Genomic DNA, 20,061 nt, shown 5'->3' on the forward strand with positions numbered 1-20,061 from the left:
TGTTCTAAATTATGATACACGGTTTATAGTATTGTGTATTTTAGGGTTTTGTTTCCAAATGTGCATTACATGACAGTTTGAGTGTGTGAGTTACTGCGCAGTTGGCCATGACTGACCCTTTCCCTTAATAAAGTGAATAAAGGAGCTCTCGGCTCTGTGTTTGTCTCCGTGTCAACGGTCGCCCTGCCAACAGAGGGGCTTGCGGCACCATGAGGAGAAGAGATGAGGGAGACGCACACACACACACACACACACACACACACACACACACACACACACACACACACACACACACACACACACACACACACACACACACACACACACACACACACACACACACACACACACACACACACACACACACACACACACACATACACTAGCTGTGAGAGTTGCATCTTGATTATATTTGGCAGAATGAACTCATGGATCATTCCTCACACAGCTGGAGAAGAGACATCCCAAGGTGTGTGTGTGTGCGTGTGTGTGTGTGTGTGTGTGTGTGTGTGTGTGTGTGTGTGTGTGTGTGTGTGTGTGTGTGTGTGTGTGTGTGTGTGTGTGTGTGTGTGTGTGTGTGTGTGTGTGTGTGTGTATGAGAGATACAGACAGAAAAAGCGAAGACAGGAGAAATGAAGAAGATAAAGTAGGAAGTGCTACATCATGGGCATACTGTAGAAAGCAGCCAAAGTCATTCTGTCTGTCTAACAGTTGAGATTTAACAGGAGTCTGTCCTGGCAGGGATACAGCTGTCTATCTGACCAGAGATAGACAATATTGTCCGGAATTCAGTCTAGTGAACACAGACACACACATCAGTCTTATCACAGTCCAGTTTTTTTTCATTTTGTTCATGGGCCTTGCCAAATTACAATTTATGTTTTAATAAAACAGTGCTGAAACGGCTTTATTAAAATGTGATTAGAATCCTTTCGCTGCTATAAAACTAGATAAGCACCTTCAAATGTCAGTGCTCTTATTCAGACATGACTGCACCTCACCGTCTCACACTCATTCATTAAACTGGTACTGTCCCGCATGGTCACATCTCGATGTTTAGGTAAATGCTGGGGGACTCAGAAGCTTCTTTATACAAACTGTACACTTTTACTATAGAATAATGTGCAGTATGCAGTTTGTGGTAATTTGAACATACCAAACAATAATACAAATAAATAATTATAATGGTAAAAGGAATGGAATTTTTATATAATGATGATGATGATTATAATTTAATTGTTCAGTGTTATTTGTTGGTTGGCTGAATGCATAAATAGAATATTATGTTATCATTATTATTAATGCATATTCTTCAGATGGGAAGACAACACAATTTTACAATTACACTAAAATACATTAAAAAAGAGAAGTGAACATTCTTCAAAACATTTGCTTTGTGAAGATAGAAAGTCATACAGGTCATAAGTCATGGGGTGAGTAAGTGATGACCAATTTGGCCCATAGCACTACACCCGCTGTCACACCTTCATCACACCCCTGGCTCTAAAGTGACCTTTAAAGTATGTGCTCTTTCCTGGATAAACAGAAAGAACAAAGTATAAGGGAAGAAGTCTGCAGAATCTGAGAGCTATCGCAACATGACACAAAATGGTCCAACGGGGGCAGACTCATGTGCTTCAAAAGTTTATATAGTGTAGAAACACACATAAACCCACAAATCCCACATCATTATTCATCTCAGAAATCAAGTTTTTAGTATGTCATTAACATCTGGCCAAATGAAAACATCTCGAAGTCTCCCTCTCATTTCCTCAATGTGTACACAAAAGTCTTTCCAGCTTCGATTCCTGCAGATTACAGAAACTGTTTCCCACACAGAGCAGCACTACAGATCCCAACACACTGATTTCATCCAACACAGTGGTCAGAAACCCTTAAAAACACTCCAAGAGAACATACCGGCTTTTAACTGTTGTGACTAATGACTGAGGAAAAAGAAATCAGAGAGAAAGTGAGCATGGCTTTATGTGACCACGGAAACACATACCTGTATAGTCTGTAAAAATGCATGGATGTCACAGTTCACATACTCAATATACACCTGACAAACTTTCGATTGAAAAAATGCACTGTTTTTTGAAAACTGATATTTAAAGCAATGACACTGATACATTTTCTTAAAGGGATAGTTCACCCGAAAATGAAAATTGTCATCATTTATGTTCAACAGAAGTAAGAAACTCATACAGGTTTGGAAAAACTTGAGGGTGAGTAAATGATGACAAAATTTTCATTTTTGGGTGAACTATCACTTTAAGTGTTTAAAATACTTTTTGAGGGCACTGCACTCGTCACTTATCTTGTTACAACTCTGGCGCCCTCAAGTGTTTATAAGGTTTACAACAAGCACATGCATCTGGCAAAGCGATTTCTTTAGATGTCACATCAAAATGTCTTCCAGCTTTACACAGACACTCATAAACAATCGAACTATATCATAAACGATTGAATAACACAATTGATGAGCAGTTTAAAAACTTTGATGTGTCTATTTCACAGCATTATGCAGAGAAAAAATGAACTTATATAGCATGAATAGATGAACTTAAAATGAACATAGATAGTTTTATGTCCCGGCCAGAGGCAGATCAGGCTGGGAAAAACTGGTTTAGGGGACAAAATATCGCATTACAGAAAAAGGAAGGGAGGTAAGCAGTGAGGTTAGAAAGATGGGATGCAAGACGGATGGAGGGCAAAGATACAAAACACTAATTTCTCTAATGGATGAAGGCTGCAGCAAATGATCTGATTCGCTGTCAATGACATCACCCCTGCTAGGCCGCCTCCCAGTTGGACGATGTCATCAGCACTGAGGCATGTCAGTGCTGTAATGCAGCAGGACCCCAGATACACACTCATATACAAGAGCACAGGGATAAAAGACACTGTCTGTGTGACACAAAAACATTTGAGGCCAGTCAAAGCTTGACGAATGAAGTCAAATTAGTGTTAGAGAATGATCAAGCGCTACAGGCTCAAGATCACTGTCCCCAATCCAGATTCCTGTCCTTTTTAACCCTGATCCAGTTTCTCACTATTCAGATTAAGTGTCCCGAAAGTCATAGCCAGAGAGCACTAGAGCAGACGCACATCATCCCTTAATGCCCATGTGATGCAAATCTGATTAACGCAAATGTTAACATCATCACAAGATTAGGAGTTATAAAACACACATTTACAAAGCATAATTTTGTTTATGACATCAAACAGCACCTTCTCAGAATAGAGATCAATTCATACTTTAGTTAACACAAACACAGATGCTTTGAATGGTCGCTGCCATTCAAGCTTAAAAAAAGACACAAAACACCATAAACGTATCATAAAATTAGCAATATATTCATACAAACAGACTGACAATGAAACTTTCATAGCTGATAATGCTCTCCAGTTGAGTTTGAGAAGCAGATCAGTTTGATTCGTGAATGAATCGTTCACAAGGACAGTTTTGTTAACTGGATCTACCAATTCCTTGAAAAGGTCAGACTCAAAATAAATTTTATTTTATTTTATTTTTTATATAAAATGGGCATCGGTACAGTAAATAGGAAGATTATCAGATAATTAAAATAACTGTTTTCTATTTTAAGCTGAATTTTCAGCAGCCATTACTCCAGTCTTCAGTGTCACATGATATTTCAGAAATCATTCTAATATGCTGATTTGGTTTATTTGAATTTATTTGAAATAGAAGTCTTTCAATTTAATGCTGAATAAAAGTATTAATTTCTTTAAAAATATACTGATTTATATACAAATAACTGAATGAATTAGGTGGGAAAAACTACATGCAGGGCTTGTTTTTGTATATGTGTGTCTGTGTTCATGGGGTGTGTGCTCCCAAAATTCTCTGAGCCATTGGGTGTGTGTAATAAATGCCATATGCCTGATGTCACTTAATGAAGAACCACATCCGTCCAGCTAAGGAGAACAGTTTGAGTCTTCAGTCTGTATAGTCAAAACTCACAATCACAATCAAATCAAATTTCCCACAATACATCTAAACAAAACAACCCTGTTTCTATCAATCATTTTAAAACAATAGAGATTTCATTATATTACACGAGAGGTTTGTGCACTTTGACAAGGTCACATTGGTTGTTTTTGGAAAACATGTGACGGTTTGTTGTTTGGCCACTGTTGAATGCAAAGTTCGTAAGAGGAAGACGGGCGGTAAACTTTCATTTGTGGAAAGGGGACGACTGGTGGAGTGCAGGAAAAACATCTGAGGAACAGGCAGTGGTCGGGGTGGAGGACTCACTATGTGTCCCGTCGCTACTTCTATTGTTTACATTTTCCTAAGGCTTTCCCTCTTCCTTCAATTCAAAGCACATTCAGAATATTACATGACCTTAAGACCGAGATGTCGGAAGACCCGTGGACTCACCCAAACCCTGGAGCAAATCTCCAATTGAGCGAAAGTCAAAAGTGATATTTCCAGAAGAGATTTGAAGGGATAATAAATATTCATGTGTGAAAGGTTTTTGTGTTCATGTGTTTGTTTCTCTATTTACTGCATAACAAAACAAACACTGCAAGCACACTTTTTCTCTTTTAAAGCTTCTGTTGTGCTCCTGCTGATCTGCACCAATGTGAATATATAAAGCATTTGCTTCCATCCATTTTAAACTACTGAAGAAGAATAACAGACAGAAAGGAGGAGAGGTGAAGATGCATTTCCACTCAACGCATGCGGCAGTTGCCAGGAAAAGCTCTCAACGTGCAAAATGTCAAGTGCAGCATGTGTAAAAGAATGGGGTGGACAAGGGAGAGGTGTGGGAAAGATGTTCTGCCTTATACTGAAACTTTTTCCCATCATCCCCCCTGTCAGAGTCAAATTCTCTACCTGAATATCTGAAGAACAACAGATGGAAAAGAGAATGGTTTTAGTGTTAAGACAGAAAATGTGTTTACATATTTTCTTCCTTAAATGTCCTAACCACAAAAGCGAGCTATGATTCTACTGCTGATTTGTGGCTGGTTATTGCAACAATTATTTTTATGTTTTTCCTCTCCGCTTATTGTCAGGGTTACGCCCGTTTCCATTTGCCTGTATTCCTGATCACTAGTTAATTAATCCCACACTTGTTCCAGTTTTACTAATTATCTCCTTGTTTTATATGTAACTGGTCCTACTTGACCTGCTCAGAGTGGGATTCGAACCGGCGTCTCCGGCATGAGAGCCGGGCGCGTTAACAAGGACGCTAAAGACCACTGCCTTTAGCGTCAGTAGCTGGCGCGCCTCTGGAGGCCAGATGTTTACATGCACAGCTCTTACTGGCCTACATTACACTCACCTCCCTAAACCTCCCTCGAATCCGGGTCACGGCAACAAATGTAACCGGTCCTACTCAACCTGCTCCGAAGGGGATTCAAACCGGCGTCTCCAACGTGGGAGGTGGGCACGCTAACAAGGACGCTAAAGGCTGCACTCTCTAGCATCAGTCGCTAGCACGCCTCTTGCGGCCAGGGGAGTGAAGTTTACACGCACCGCTCTTACTGGCCTACACTCACCCCCCTAAACCTCACTCAAATACGGATCACGGTACCAAATGTAACCGGTCCTACTCAACTGTCTCCGAACGAGATTCGAACCGGTGTCTCTAGCCCACAGACCGCAGCCTCTAGCGTCAGTTGCTAGCGTGCCTCTTGAGGCCAGGGGAATGAGGTTTACAAGCACAGTTCTAACTGGCCAACGTTAGACTCACCTAAACCTCACTCAAATCCAGGTCATGGGACCAAATGTAACCGGTCCTTCTCAACCTGCTCCGAGCGGGATTGAAACCGGCATGGGAGGCGGGCACGCTAACAAGGACGCACCCTCTGGCGTCATTCGCTAGCACGTGTCGTGAGGCAAGGAGAGTGAAGTTTACACACACCGCTCTTACCTTAAATATTAAAATGTTATTTTTAACATGTGTTATTTTTAACATGTCTAAATAAATGAGCATGAACAATTAAATATTTAACATTCCCCAATATGTATATACAAAATGGACATATATTAGACCATAAATGAAAATACTTAGAACAAATATATACAAAAATAAAATTGGTCTAACCGACCAATATATTATGCATCCCTACATTTTCTTGGTCTGCCCATAACTCAAGTCTGTTATATTTCCAGAGGAGGAGGTTTAGTCACTGCATAAACAAACCCAAAGTGGCTTTCTTTATTCAACTTCATCTAGTTAGACTCACTTATCAGAACATATCAGAGGCTCTGGCACCAAAAGAGAGACCAGAGTTCATGATGATAATAAAGACGATGTTACTTTAAAGGGAATTTGGATTCCTTTCTCTGCAGCGTCTCATAGTGATGTTACTGGCCAGATGCATTAATCTATCCATGCATGTCAAGTTTCACCTAGTTCATTCAACTGCCTGCAAACATATTTACGGCCCAGACACATTCCAGTCGCATGAAAACGAATAATCGTGTAACCACAGCCAAATAGGCCTTATGGAAAATCACATCCTTCCTAGCAGCCAGTAAGCTTTTCCAGTGAAATTGCCCTCAACGCAGACATCCAAAATTCATCTGTTGAATTTAGACCAATCCCTGCAGTGCAATTTTGTACATTCGTGCTAACAGCTGATTATAAAGCGGAGAAAGATAAGGCGTCATTAGCATATGGTTAGAGCAGATAAATGAGGAAAAAAAAGAACGAGAGACAGAGACAAAGTGAGATGACATAAAAGCGTGAAAAAAGGTCCTGGCTGTTAGCAGTTAGAGGGATTTCATCCATTTTTATTAAGATTAGCCAAGTTTAATACCCAAAGACTCACTAAAGACCAAACATAATTAACCACTCAACACTTACACTCTCTCTCTCTCTCTCTCTCTCTCTCTCTCTCTCTCTCTCTCTCTCTCTCTCTCTCTCTCTCTCTCTCTCTCTCTCTCTCTCTCTCTCACACACACACACACACACGCTTATGTCCAGCTGGGATGAAAAGCACAGGGCTGATGAATCTGTAATTATAAGATGAAAGTGGGGACACTCTTAGGGATTATATGAATGTTCCATAAACCCTCAGAAATTATGGAAAAACTGACTTTTTTTCTCATTCAGTGTTTCCTTAGAGGAGACAGGGAATGATTTCAAGAACTTTTTGCTGGTATTTATGTAGGTGTTTAAATTAAATTAATAATATAATATAATATAATATAATATAATATAATATAATATAATATAATATAATATAATATAATATAATATAATATAATATAATACATTTTGGGGTCAGTAAGATTTGTTTTAAAGAAATTAACACTTTTATTCAGCAAGGATGCATTCAATTAAAAGTCACAGTAAAGACATTTATAATGTTACGAAAGGATTTTTACAGCAAGCAAATAAATGCTGTTCTTTCTGTTCATCAAATAATCTTGAAAAAATGCATCACGTATCAACTGCTGTCAACATAATAATAAGAAATAATAAGTAAGGTTTCTTGAGCACCAAATCAGATTTCTGAAGGATCATGTGTCACCGAAGACTAGAGTAATTGCTGCTAAAAATCCAGCTTTGCCATCACGGGTATAAAGTACATTTTACAATATATTAACATAGAAAACAGTCATTTTAAATTGTAATAATATTTCACAATATAAATTTTTTACTGTATTTCTTTTATCAAATAAACGCAGCCTTTTTTTTTTTGGAGCAAATGCGACTTCTTTCAAAAACATTGGTTGCTACCAAAATTTTCTACCATTATGCTTTTTTATGGATGCCTGCTATGCGGTTGCTAGGGTGTTCTGAGTGGTTGCTAGGTGGTTCCTTACTCAAGTCAGAAGAGCTGATATATGATATATGATATACTAACCTATAGATATACCATGGATGACTCCTTCAATGTACATCTATGGGATATTTCAACAAATCCATCATTTGCTAGGCCAAACTCCTGTCCAATCACTTAAAAATAATAGCACACCTCTAACTCAGCAAGACGCATGTTTTGAGGCATCATTCATATCCGTAGCACAAACGGTGCAGGGTGAGTTATGCACCAAAGTTTTCTGTCAAATCTGTCTTGGGCTGCAGTGATACAGTATGAGCCTCAGTGAAATATCCACTGCCTCTCTTTCAGGCTTGGTGCCATTTGTAGGTGATCTGCTCTTGATTGCCTCAGTGGTTCCCATGGCAATGTGGGTTACAGGCTAATCTGAGGAAAATAGTATAGGCTTCCTCATGCATTACTACCCGCGGGGATGTGATCGGTGCGGAGAGGAGGGCACATGGCTGGTTTCATATAGGTCTCAGAAGATTGTGGTTTGAAGCTTTAAAGAAAATGCTGACTGTAAATTTCAATGTGTTAAGTCAGTGGTTTTCAAACTTTTTAATGCTTCGTCTTATAAAGACAACTTGTTTCCTAAATTGAAAAAAAAAGTGAAGTTATTAATTTATCATTGTACTAAAGCCAAAATGAATGTAACTGTATATTAGTATTACAATACATTGAATAGAAATTCAAATGTATTTATATAGCATTTGTCATCATAACTTTATTAATAAAGCAACTACAAAAAATAGTGGCAAGCAAATTTTTTTTACTGCAGATGCCTCAGCAACATCTTCCAGGACACATTTTGAAAACTACTGTGTTTATTCAGCTATGATTGCTTAAGATCCTTGATCATGTGTTGCCATTTAGGTACTTATTATTTGGCTCTCTGGAATACTTGATTTTGATTGGTCAATGACAGTATTCTGCAGTCAAATATTTTTGCTAAGCTGTATAATGACCATCCTAGGCAACCAATTTTCAACATAGCAGTGCTAGTTTCAGGTCTCTCGTATGACCCCACAGTCTCTCCTCTCACATTAAATAGTGATCATATCAATATTTAATTCCATGTATTTATTCCACTGCATTGCATCGGAATCCTAATCATTTATTTTTACATTTATTTTGCGATAATGACCGGCTGTCTGTACATTATCCCATATGCGTTTTTGAAGAAGCAAGATTACGAGCAACCGCAGTATTGTTTATATTTATGTGAGCTGTTAAACTGAACAAATAAGCATATAATAACCCCAGTCCCTCAGGATTTGCCTTTAAACTCTCGATATTCTATGTCGCAACAGGGAATTGCGTTTTACTTCACGGGATAATCAATCTCACAGCAAGCATACAGACAAACCATGGACGACTGATGTAAGATCACCATTCTGGACCATTCAGATCATAAAAGAGCAAAAACAAAGACCATCCATTCATCCAACATTCCCTTCTTTATGTGGCAAACTATAAAAAAGGGCCTTAAAAACCCACACAGGCCAAGCGAGTAAGCAGGTCAGGCTTATGTAAGTTGTGGGTTGCCTTTTTCCTCACCACACTGTGAGGTAATAGCAGTGGTGAGCTGTCACTTTACCGCCTTTGTCAAGAGAGAGAAAAACAGTTAAAGAGAAATCAGAATTTAGTTTAAGTATGTAATATTTTCAACAAAGTCTCAATGGAAAAACATGATTACAGGGGCAGATTATCAATTAATAAAGACTTACTTTCATGTGATTCCTTCCACAATACTATGTTAAGACCTCAATTTTATCATAGTAACTGATTTGTAAACTAAAAGCTTTTGACATTTGCATCACATAACCAGCTCCATATGAATGGCTTTTCTGACAGAGTAAACTTGCTTGTGAATAGCTCACCTGGTACAGCATTGCACCTGCGATGCGAATCACTCGAGTCATGACAAAAGAGCTCAAAGACTTTTAGAAAAAATCTAAAATGCCATGGTTCCTTCAGCAAATGTGTTTTTATCTCACATTTGCTTTTGTTAACACTATCGGTTAGGTTTAGGGTTGGGTTTACTGTAGGTAGTGGGCTACATTATTTTCAAATGTAATAGAGCATTGACCTTTCCGAACGGGGTTAAAATAGTACTTATACAGAGACAGACAGAAGTTTTGTAGGACAAGCCAAATTTTAGGTTCACTCTACTAAAAAAAAGTATAAACAGATGCAGCAACAAAACATTGCTATTTGTTTGAGCATTCCAACCTGCCCAGCATAGCAACAGTTTAACCAATTGGGTGAGTTTTGGGCGCTACTATCTTTTAGTTCAACCAATGAGGAGCGTTTGGAAAACCTGTGTGAAAACAATTAGTATTTTTGAAAATTTGTTTTGAGATGCTGGTGATACTTAAACTATATCTTTCAGCTTCAAGATCAGAGAGTTAAAATTTTTGGCTTTCTGAATCAAAAATGGGGTGAAAAAAGTATACACGTATACAATTTATGTATAGTTTTTATCTGAGGTAGCGCCTTCCTATAAAAATAGGAATTCAATTCTTGAAGCGTAACTTGTGGAGTAGCTGATCACTATTGAAATCAGGCTAACCTCTTCTAAACACGACGGCCTGGTTTCACAGACAGAGCTTAGATTAAGCCGGGATTAGGCCTTAGTTCAATTAGAACATTTAAGTAGCTTTTTTAAATGTGCCTTAGAAAAAAACATGAGACAAAAAAATGGCGCTGATACATTTAAAAATTTGTCAGTGCAAGTTGCTTTCAGTTAAGACTAATTAAACATGCATTTTAGTCTGGGACTAGGCTTAAGCAGTACAATTTCTGGAAAGACTTTATTTACCCCTAGATGTGTTTATTAAAGTCTAAACACTTGCAGGGTTTTGATCAAAGGGAAAAAGATTTGTCTTTTTACTGTCCGATTAGAAAGTACTTTCCCATTTTGAAGGAGAGCAGGATTAGATAAGTGTTGAAGAACCTTTGAGGAAGTTTGTTAAATGAGGGCGATTCAATTAGCGATTAGTTCGTATCTCTCAGCCAGGCTTGTGTAAAAGGGGCATGTGCTCTCAGACAGGATTAATATTTAATGGAGAACGGATGAATAAAGACTCCTCTGAGATGGTGCTACAGGTGCAATCGTTCAGAGCTCAAGAACAGAGGAAGCACGCTGGTATCGTATGCCGAATCTAAGAGCAAATGCGTAAGGAAAATAAGCACTGGGAGTAAAAGGTTAAGTCCATCTCAATTGAGGCAGCTGTTTCATCTGGCTCTCGCAGATGGTTCAGTCATTTTCACCATGACATCACTTTCTTGCCTCTTATTTTCTTATTCTGAAAGATTGCTGAATATTGTGAAGGTGGGCACACCGTGAGAGGCCTTCCTGGAGGGAATGGAAAACAACATTTTTGGATTGTGCCAGCACACATGACTAGTATGTTGCAGGCCAATTAATACAATTAGTGTTGGCATCACTGTGGCATGTTTTCCTGGTATTAGTTTCAGTTGACAGCCTGATACAAAATTGGTTCTCAAAAAAAAAAAAAGTAAGAGTTGGCAAAATTTATAATTTCTAATCTGTCTGGCTGTCCACTGGGCTTTTTGGAGTCTAGATGTTTTTATCAGTCCATAAAAGTTTACCAGGCTACTACAATTGCTCCATTCACATCCAAGCTGCCAATTTAATTTATGTGAAACACTGCAGCCAAAAAGTAACATTTCCATCCCATGTGTTCAAGACAACAAAACCAGGGTAATAGATGCAAATTATTCAGTCACATGACTTTTATTTAAGATTTTATTCTGTTTCCATTTGAGTTTATGTGCAGGTTTTCTAACTGAATAAAACGTTCATCCACCTCAAGCAGGCATGTGTGTTTTTTATGCATATTTTGGTAATTTTATTGACATGTTGGTGTTTCTGTATTATACTAGATGTGTTATCCCACAATTTACATAAAAATATATGGATGGAAACCCAGATATTGAGTTCTTCCTTGCCCAGAGATGACTGTTATCAGTCTCTGCATCAGTCTATTATTGTGGTAGTACTTTGATATCAGATTTACCCTACACATCACTTTAAAAACACAAACTATTACATGTTGATCAGACAGCTGGACGTGTGCTGTGATTCTTGGCCAGAATATGCTGCATACTGATAGTCTGGCTTGTATGATATGGCACGTTCAGTCTCCAGGGCCTCAGGCTCCAAACTCACAGCACTATTGAAAAGACCAGAACTGCAAGGCATCTAGCTAAACCAGCAGCAAGCAATAATAAACCTGCTGGAGATGGTATTTTGAGGAGGGAACTTCATCAGCTCCCTGCTAGGACAATACGATCCCATAATAATCACCTAGTGGACCCACAAATCAACACCCGGATGCATTTAAAAATCTGAAGGTAGAACTTATCCTTTTGGCACTAAAGGTAATTATTGACTATATTGTCACCAAAATACTAGTCATAAAAGCAACTGAACTTGACCATAATGATAAGTTATACCACATTAGAACAAGATACTGTAGCTGGGTTGGAAAATACAAAACGAAATCAAGAATACAAAATGTAATGACCTTCAAGTGAAGTGAGCAGAAGAACATTTTCTGGTTGAGTGCTGGCTTTAGCAGGCTGCTGAAAGGACACGAAAACTCAGAAGTGCCAAATAAGTAACATCCTCTGCCCAACAGTTAAGAGTCTATTACACTGGGCTCATTTCCTGGCTTCTGAATCCACACACACACACACACACACACACACACATGCTCGAACACAAATCCAGAAGCTTCCTCATCATAAAACTCAAGCTCCAGCTATCAGCACTACTGAATTGTCCTGAAATTTATATCCAGCATCTCTGGATAAACAACCATGAGAGAAAAGCTTTGATATTCCTTCCAGACACGCATGGGATGCGGCCCAAGACCTCCAGATGCAAATCTACTTAAACAGCGTGGAGGAAGAAACTTGGAAAAGTTGTCACAACCCAGAGGAATTCTGGTAGCCGACATAACTCTGAAACCAATGAAGAGGAGTTCAGATTTCACTTGATTAAATAAAGTCGACGGCATCTGAATAATTCGCAACTGACAGGCATGGAACTCATGAGATAAAGGCATAAAACATGTTTACAAATCTACAGAAAGACTTTTAAAGAATCATTAAGGCCAATGATGGGTTACAATGGAACGCCAACAGTGGTAAGAGGGAATTCTCAAAAGGAATGTGTTGTCACAAACAATGTGTTTGTATATTTATGTGCATGCTGTAAATCACAGTTCTGTGGTTGCACAATGATAGATAGAGCGCTCAATGACAGATGAGTCGTTACTTTCCAAGTAAACATAAAAACCGCAATATTGCCGTGTTTGGTCAAAGCTAAACTTTCCTTTCTGAAGGATAAAGTATTGAAGGCACATAGTGCATAAAAGAAGTTTCACACCTAAACCAAGTTTTATTATGTCCAAGAATGATCTACAAATCGACTTGATCATGATGACAAACTACCATGACGCATGTCAAATGTTTCAGAGCCCCTCATCATGCCTTCACATCATTCCCTTAAATAACAATATAACATGAGAAACATTGTAGACTATCAAATGGAACAAATAAACGCAAGGGGAGGAAGACTATAAACTTGCTGAATTGTAAAAGTAATAAATATGGCACTAAAGATGCAGAGGTCTGGCTGTGGAGTTGGCATTTGAGTTTTAATTGCACTCTAAACATGTCTCAGTAAAAAAAGTTTTTTAATGTGCTACAGAGGAGACATTTCTAATATCCCTTTACAGCTCTTTAAGTATGGAAAAAGAGAAATAGAGAGGTTGTGTTACTCACCCTATTTGCCCTGTTCAGGATCATACATCCAAACAACACCCGAAGCGTGAACAAGGGAGCAAATGAGACCAACTCTGCTTGCTACTGCTCCGGTGGCAGCAGGGAAACTTTTTTTCTTGTTGTAGGGTTGCTCAAACTCTCTCTCTCTCTCTCTCTCTCTCTCTCTCTGACCCTCCAAACCCTCCAACTCTCTCTCTCTCTCTTGCTGACACTTCCTTTGCTGTCCCTTTACACCAACTCAAATCACTCCCCCAGATTCAGCCAAGGAGCATTGTTTAGACAGGACGTGTTGTGTGAGCATGTGTGTGTTTTCGATTGTGTGTTGCGATGAATGCAGTTTTTGTAACTCTCTTGGCACTCCCTTGAGCTTGGATCACCTCATTGCAAGAAGAAAAAAGGGGAATGAAGAACTCAGAGAAGAAAAGAAAAGAGGTGTGTGAAAGAGAGAAAGAAAGAGCCACTGATGAAGAGTAGAGAGAGAGAGAGAGAGTGAGTGAAAATCTCTTAAGCTAAAACAAAACATGTGGAGGACTTCCTGCAATGGAGCCCCCTGCGACACAAACTCGAGGGCCATGTGTGTACGCGTCTGTGAATTTAGAGTTTCCTCTCAAAATCCCTGTTTGCTGTTAGAATCAAAGCCAGATTTTAGTCTTGAGTCATCACAACAGAACATCTCCAAAACACACAGGTTTGCACACTGCCTACATAGGGAGCTGTTTTCTAAGACAGCATCCTAACTGTTATGGAACATCATAAGTGATCTGGATCGCTCTACATAGGTGGCATCTCAGTATGCTGCACAAATAGCATAAGAGGCATGACCTGCAATTGATTTCAATAGTTTTCTGTAAACGTGTTGCTAAGCACAATAGTGATGCACCAAAATGTTGGCAAACGAACATATTCGGTCTGAAACAGCAAGAAAATACAATTTTGGCCAAAATACCCATATACTACAAACCCACTAACATATTTACAGATATATCGCTTGAAACTTGATGATATAAGTACTTCTTTAATGCACAATGCACATTTCTTAATATTAAGCCTAAAATGTGTTTTAATATCACTATTAGTAAGGATAGAATGATCACTGTATAATATCAATCTTTAAATGCAAGATATTTAAAGTGTATCTAAAGTATACTTGCAATAGTTCCATTTGAGCACGATCAAATATACTAGATATACTAAAGTATATCTTTAGATGGACCTATTTCCGGATAACTAAAGTGAATTAATTACAAAATTAGTTGTTCCAATTTAGCAGACTTTAATTATATCAATTTAGTATAGAAAATGTACAATTGTAGGCTGCAGACTGGCACAGATTTTCTGCAACTATTGTGGACTCGTCCAGGGCAAAAATCGGAACAAAAGTTTAGTGTAGTGTATTCCAGCCTTTAGTCACTGGCAGACGTAACGAAAGAGGGGAGGAGTGAGAAGAATGGATGGTAAATAGTGGAAGAGACATAACTGTCCTTGGTTATCAGCAAAAATTACAATACTCAGGAGACGCTGACTCACAGAACCCTGCCCCCAAACACTCACACACACACACACACACACACACACACACACACACACACACACACACACACACACACACACACACACACACACACACACACACACACACACACACACACACACACACACACACACGGATACAGTCATGTGGATGTCAAGAGACGCTTGTATTCGCTTGTGTACTTCTGCAAACACAACACACACAATGAGTGTTTTGTGAGCTACAGTAAAAACATTAAATAAAATAATAAAATGTAATAAAAAATAAAGAAAAGAAAAGAAATCAGTTTTTCCAGTCTGACCCACTCAAGACACACACACCCAACATACATACATACATACACACCCCATCATTTCTTACAGTTCTTTTCTGTCCAGAATAAACCATGGGATGTCATGATAAATGAATATGCTAGAGGGTTTAGAAGAACAAACTGTCAGCAAGAGGGGTTAGATGAACCAGTATCTACTGATAAAAACAAATGTGTAAATGTGCAGCAATGATAACAGCTAATGGCACATCCTGATTTTGCTGAGTAGATGTGTTTTCAACATATTTTGTTGATCTTGGAACAGCATTCCTGTCCAAAAATGTAATACTAAGCCTAGATATACTACCCCTAAACCTAAGCCATGAGCCATCCCTAAAATCAGATGGAAATGATAACACTGATGTTGAAGCACTTAACTCTGGTTGTAAACCTAAACTTGACATAAACTGTAAACTTGTTCCTCAAATGTGATTGGTTGATTGGAATGTTGTTCCAGGATCAACTAAGATGTTATTCTAGGATCATGTTGCTGCTAATATACAGCTAATATACCTCTCACTCTCTCACCCACCTTACTTCACATCATCATGCATAAAACACACCTCACGCTCACCTATAAACACTCCAAACCCAGCGAACTTGGAAAAATATTAGCTTTGTAGCTGAAGCTTGTTTCTATGTACTTGCAGAGAGCTGTCTAAGAACAAGAATTAGACAATATGTTTAATTCTTTGTATTCTATTGGTGATCTGACAGTCTGTCTGTGGAGGAACACAATATGTATGCAGATGAATCCTCTCTAACTCATCGTCAATACTTACATTGTAGTCTATATAAAGTCTTGGGTGATGTAGCACAATGGTTGATATCTTTATTATAGGCTGTAGGTTCAAGTCTGTGATATCATAACAAAGAAGGCATACTTTTTATTATTATTGCTTTAATGGTTAATGTTAGTATTAATTAATTGATTAATTATGCAACAGTGCATTGCCTGGGTTATAATAAAAATACAGTATCATATTAATGTATTTAAATAATTTGTGATCATTTTTACATTAATACCTTCTTTATTGAGCTATTAAATCGTACAAATACACACTACAGTTCAAAAGTTTGGGGCTGGTAAGTTTAAAAAAAATATAAATGCTCAGATTTTTATGTGATAAAAATACAGGAACTGTTTTGTATTTAAAAAAATTAATAATTATTGATTCCTGTGCAGTTATGGCTGAATTTTCAGCAGCCATCATTCCAGTCTTCAGAGTCACATGATCCTTCAGAAATCATTTGAAAAGAGCAGCATTTATTTGAAACAGAAATCTTTTGCAACAATGTCTTAAATGTCACTTTTGATCAATTTAACGCATCTTTGCTTAATAAAAGCTTACTGTTTGCTTACTTCTGTTTGCTTACTGCATTTTAATGTGGGAGGTGAAATAAAATAAAAATACTGCATACTGTATCTTATTAAAATCTCAGTAATTATGTGACCAAAGACTAACATGACCTTCTGACCCCAATATGTGTGAAAGGGAGTGAGGTGAAACACAACATATAGAACATTATGAAAGACTGTGAAAGAGATAAAGAAATGATAAAGAAAAAAGAATGAAGAGAATTAAGTTTATTTATACAACGGAGTTGTTGAATGCTTGAATCTGATTGTTTGACGAACATTCTAAGGCGTGCAATTATTTTCAGCGGAACGCACAGCTAAAGTAGTTCCAGGCAGGTCTTGACCGCATTACATGTCCATATCACTTCGCCAAATTATTTCAGTTATTTAAAAGTTCCTGACCAAGGAACCAAGCAAACTGACTAAGCAAATAAATATAGAAAACAATAGGATAAAAACGACAAATTATTTGTTTTTTTGTTGTTGTTTTTTGGCCACAAAATTATTTTATTTACATACGGAAAGCACACACTCTCTTTCTCCCGCTTTCTCCCGCACTCAAACGCACACACACATACAGTACGGACACAAACTCACACAGAAACGTGTTTTATCAGTAAAGTAGTTTAGCAACTTAAAAGCTACATGACATTTCTCACTAGCGAGGTAATAACGGCGCTGTTCTTGAAGCAGATAAACTTACAGTTTCTCTACAGTTATTAGCTCTAAAATGACATTTTGGAATTAGCAATGGAGGCTTGGGATTAGATGTTTAAGAAATTAGCCCTGCACACAAGAGCGTTTTAAGGACAAAAACCTGACAAATTTCTTGAAATACAACATCTGAACACTGTCTTGAGGTGTTGTAACCATAGTATAAGTGGAATAATTGACTCCGGTCAGTTGAATCATTAGAAAATAATACACACCCGAGGTGTAACGGCCACTCCGGTTCGGTTCATGGCAGCATTAGCACCTCGGATGTGCATTATTTTCTAATAATTCAACAGCCCGTCGTCCATTATTTCTTACTTAATATACAGCCATACTTTAAATCAGTAAAAGTATCCGAACACCCAAGGAAACAGAGGCGAACCAGCATGTGATGTGAGGGCTGTTCAAACTTGCTCTAAACGCTATGGTAAAACACTTACATCGATCTTATTCATATGGAAACAAATTTAGATGAACTGCAGTGATTATTTCCATCATTCCCAAGCCACTGAGCATGCTATAAAAAAAAAAAAAAAATGTGCAGCCTACAATAGTTCATGAGCTCACAGGAAAAGAGAAACAAAAAACACAGACAATGACAGCTTTTCAAATGATGAGATATGATCGCAGGTCCAGGAAGGCCTCAGATTAACCATAACTCTGCAATTTTGAGTTTTTCCTTTAATTATGCTCAACATTCCATGATCCTCTGTCTCTCGGTGAGCCTGAAGGAATTCAGAGTCAGATGAGATGAGATGATTGGTCTGGCTGTCTGACTGATGATATCATAATGGCTGAACTCATTCTATTTCCTGAGTCTGATTATGAGGACATTTATCAAATTATAATATGCACAGAGGCAGTTACTTGCTTGTGAACCTAAAATGAGAAACTAACTCATCTCTGCTCTGCACACACACTAGACAATAGTAGACAAGTAGGAGCTGTTATAATCAGTGACTTTTATACAAATTAGCATTTTTTTATGGACATCATGTGCCTGATGTGAATGTGTGATAAAGGAGATGGTTCATCATGTGTGAATTCTCTTTAAATGTATACATGTTCATGGAAGATTGAACGGGTAAGATGCTTTTGAGCATTTGCACACACACACACACACACACACACACACAAGTTTCCATGTTTTATTGGGACTTTCCATAGACATAATTATTTTTATACTGTAAATTATGTTTTTCAAAAAAACATCATTTATTGTGATTCATAAGCTAATTTCCTCATGGAAACTAAAAACGTCCCGACAAAGGCAAGGACTCCCACAATAATTCTGACATCGAAATAAGACGAAGATGGGGAAAAACAGGTAGGCTAGTAAAAGAAATGCTCTAAAGAAAGGTAAGAAAATTTGGAGTCAATAGAGAGACACATTCATTGAAAAGTTTGGAGTCAGTAAGGTTTTACAATGTACAGTAAGGTTTTACAAACCTAACCCTAACCCTAACCCTAACCCTAACCAGTCCTGAAAAAACTAATTCATGGTTTCCACAAAAATATTAAGCATGCACAACTAATAGGGTTGGAAATCGAAAATCAATTAAAAAATCTGATATTAAATTCAAATTTTGATTCTCTTATCGATTTCTTTGTGTGCATTTTAATATGACTTTAAACCATTCAAGCGCAAGAAGACCCGCTCGCTGTTTTTTGTGCAGCACACACATCCAAAGCGTACACAGAAAAAGTGATTTTAATGTGATTTCAAACCCTTTAAGTGCAAGAAGACTCGCACGCTGTTTTCTGTCATACTGAATAGTTCTTATTCGCGTCTTTTTGCACTTGAACGGACAAAAACATACAAAAAATGTCAAAATATCCCCATAATCACAGTCGGTTATGTTTTAAATGAACGAATAACAGTATATTGAGTTTGTGTAACTAAAGTGACAGCAGCCTAATATTCCTGCTGCCGTCTCTATAACGTTAATCAAACAACAAAAGACAAAGAGAAAATTCACTCTTGTTCACTTTTGTTACTATATTTGTAATGTATATTTTATTTATAAAGTGCAGCGTTATTTTACGTTTGATTACAATTTCTTTACCTGAATATCTGAAAATCTTAAAACACTGTTTATTTCAATCAAATCTTTGATCAGTTGTATTTATTTGTGTGATTGCTTATTTGTTTATTTGTTCTTTTTTAATTACTGAGTGTTTACTTGTCTTTAATATTGCTCAAAATGTATATTAGTTAGGTTAGTTGTTTTTGCTATGGTATTTTTAAACCATAGGCAAAAGTTCCTTGTTGTGTCCGTTTTTTTTTTTTTACCTGTTGATTTTTGTTCATGGTATTCAGCGACAATAAAATGTTTTGCAATAAGACAGAATAAATGTGAATGATATCTAAGTAAAAAAAAATTATAATTGTATTACCTTATTGGAATCGAAATTAGGAATCAATAAAAATCGGAAATCGATAAGCAAAATCGGAATTGGAATTTAGCTTTGCATCACATGAATAAATTACATTTTAAAATATATTAAAATAGTAAA

The 20,061-nt window shown here is 37.5% G+C and overlaps 1 protein-coding gene across 6 annotated transcripts in view; it reads right to left on the bottom strand.

Moving 5' to 3' along the window:
- Positions 1 to 20,061, bottom strand: part of kiaa1217 (KIAA1217 ortholog) — a 133,236-nt gene that overhangs the window by 59,471 nt on the left and 53,704 nt on the right. The window contains exon 1 of one of the 6 annotated variants that reach the window (XM_082183305.1): positions 13,630 to 13,798. The exons of the other annotated variants lie outside the window; for them this stretch is intronic. The gene's annotated coding sequence lies outside the window, so the exon portion shown is untranslated. Of the gene's footprint in view, positions 1 to 13,629; positions 13,799 to 20,061 lie in introns of those variants that run through there. 6 annotated transcript variants of the gene reach the window in all.

The sequence above is a fragment of the Leuciscus leuciscus genome (genome assembly GCF_965113295.1).
Source record: "Leuciscus leuciscus genome assembly, chromosome: 11".
NCBI classification, from domain to species: domain Eukaryota; kingdom Metazoa; phylum Chordata; class Actinopteri; order Cypriniformes; family Leuciscidae; genus Leuciscus; species Leuciscus leuciscus.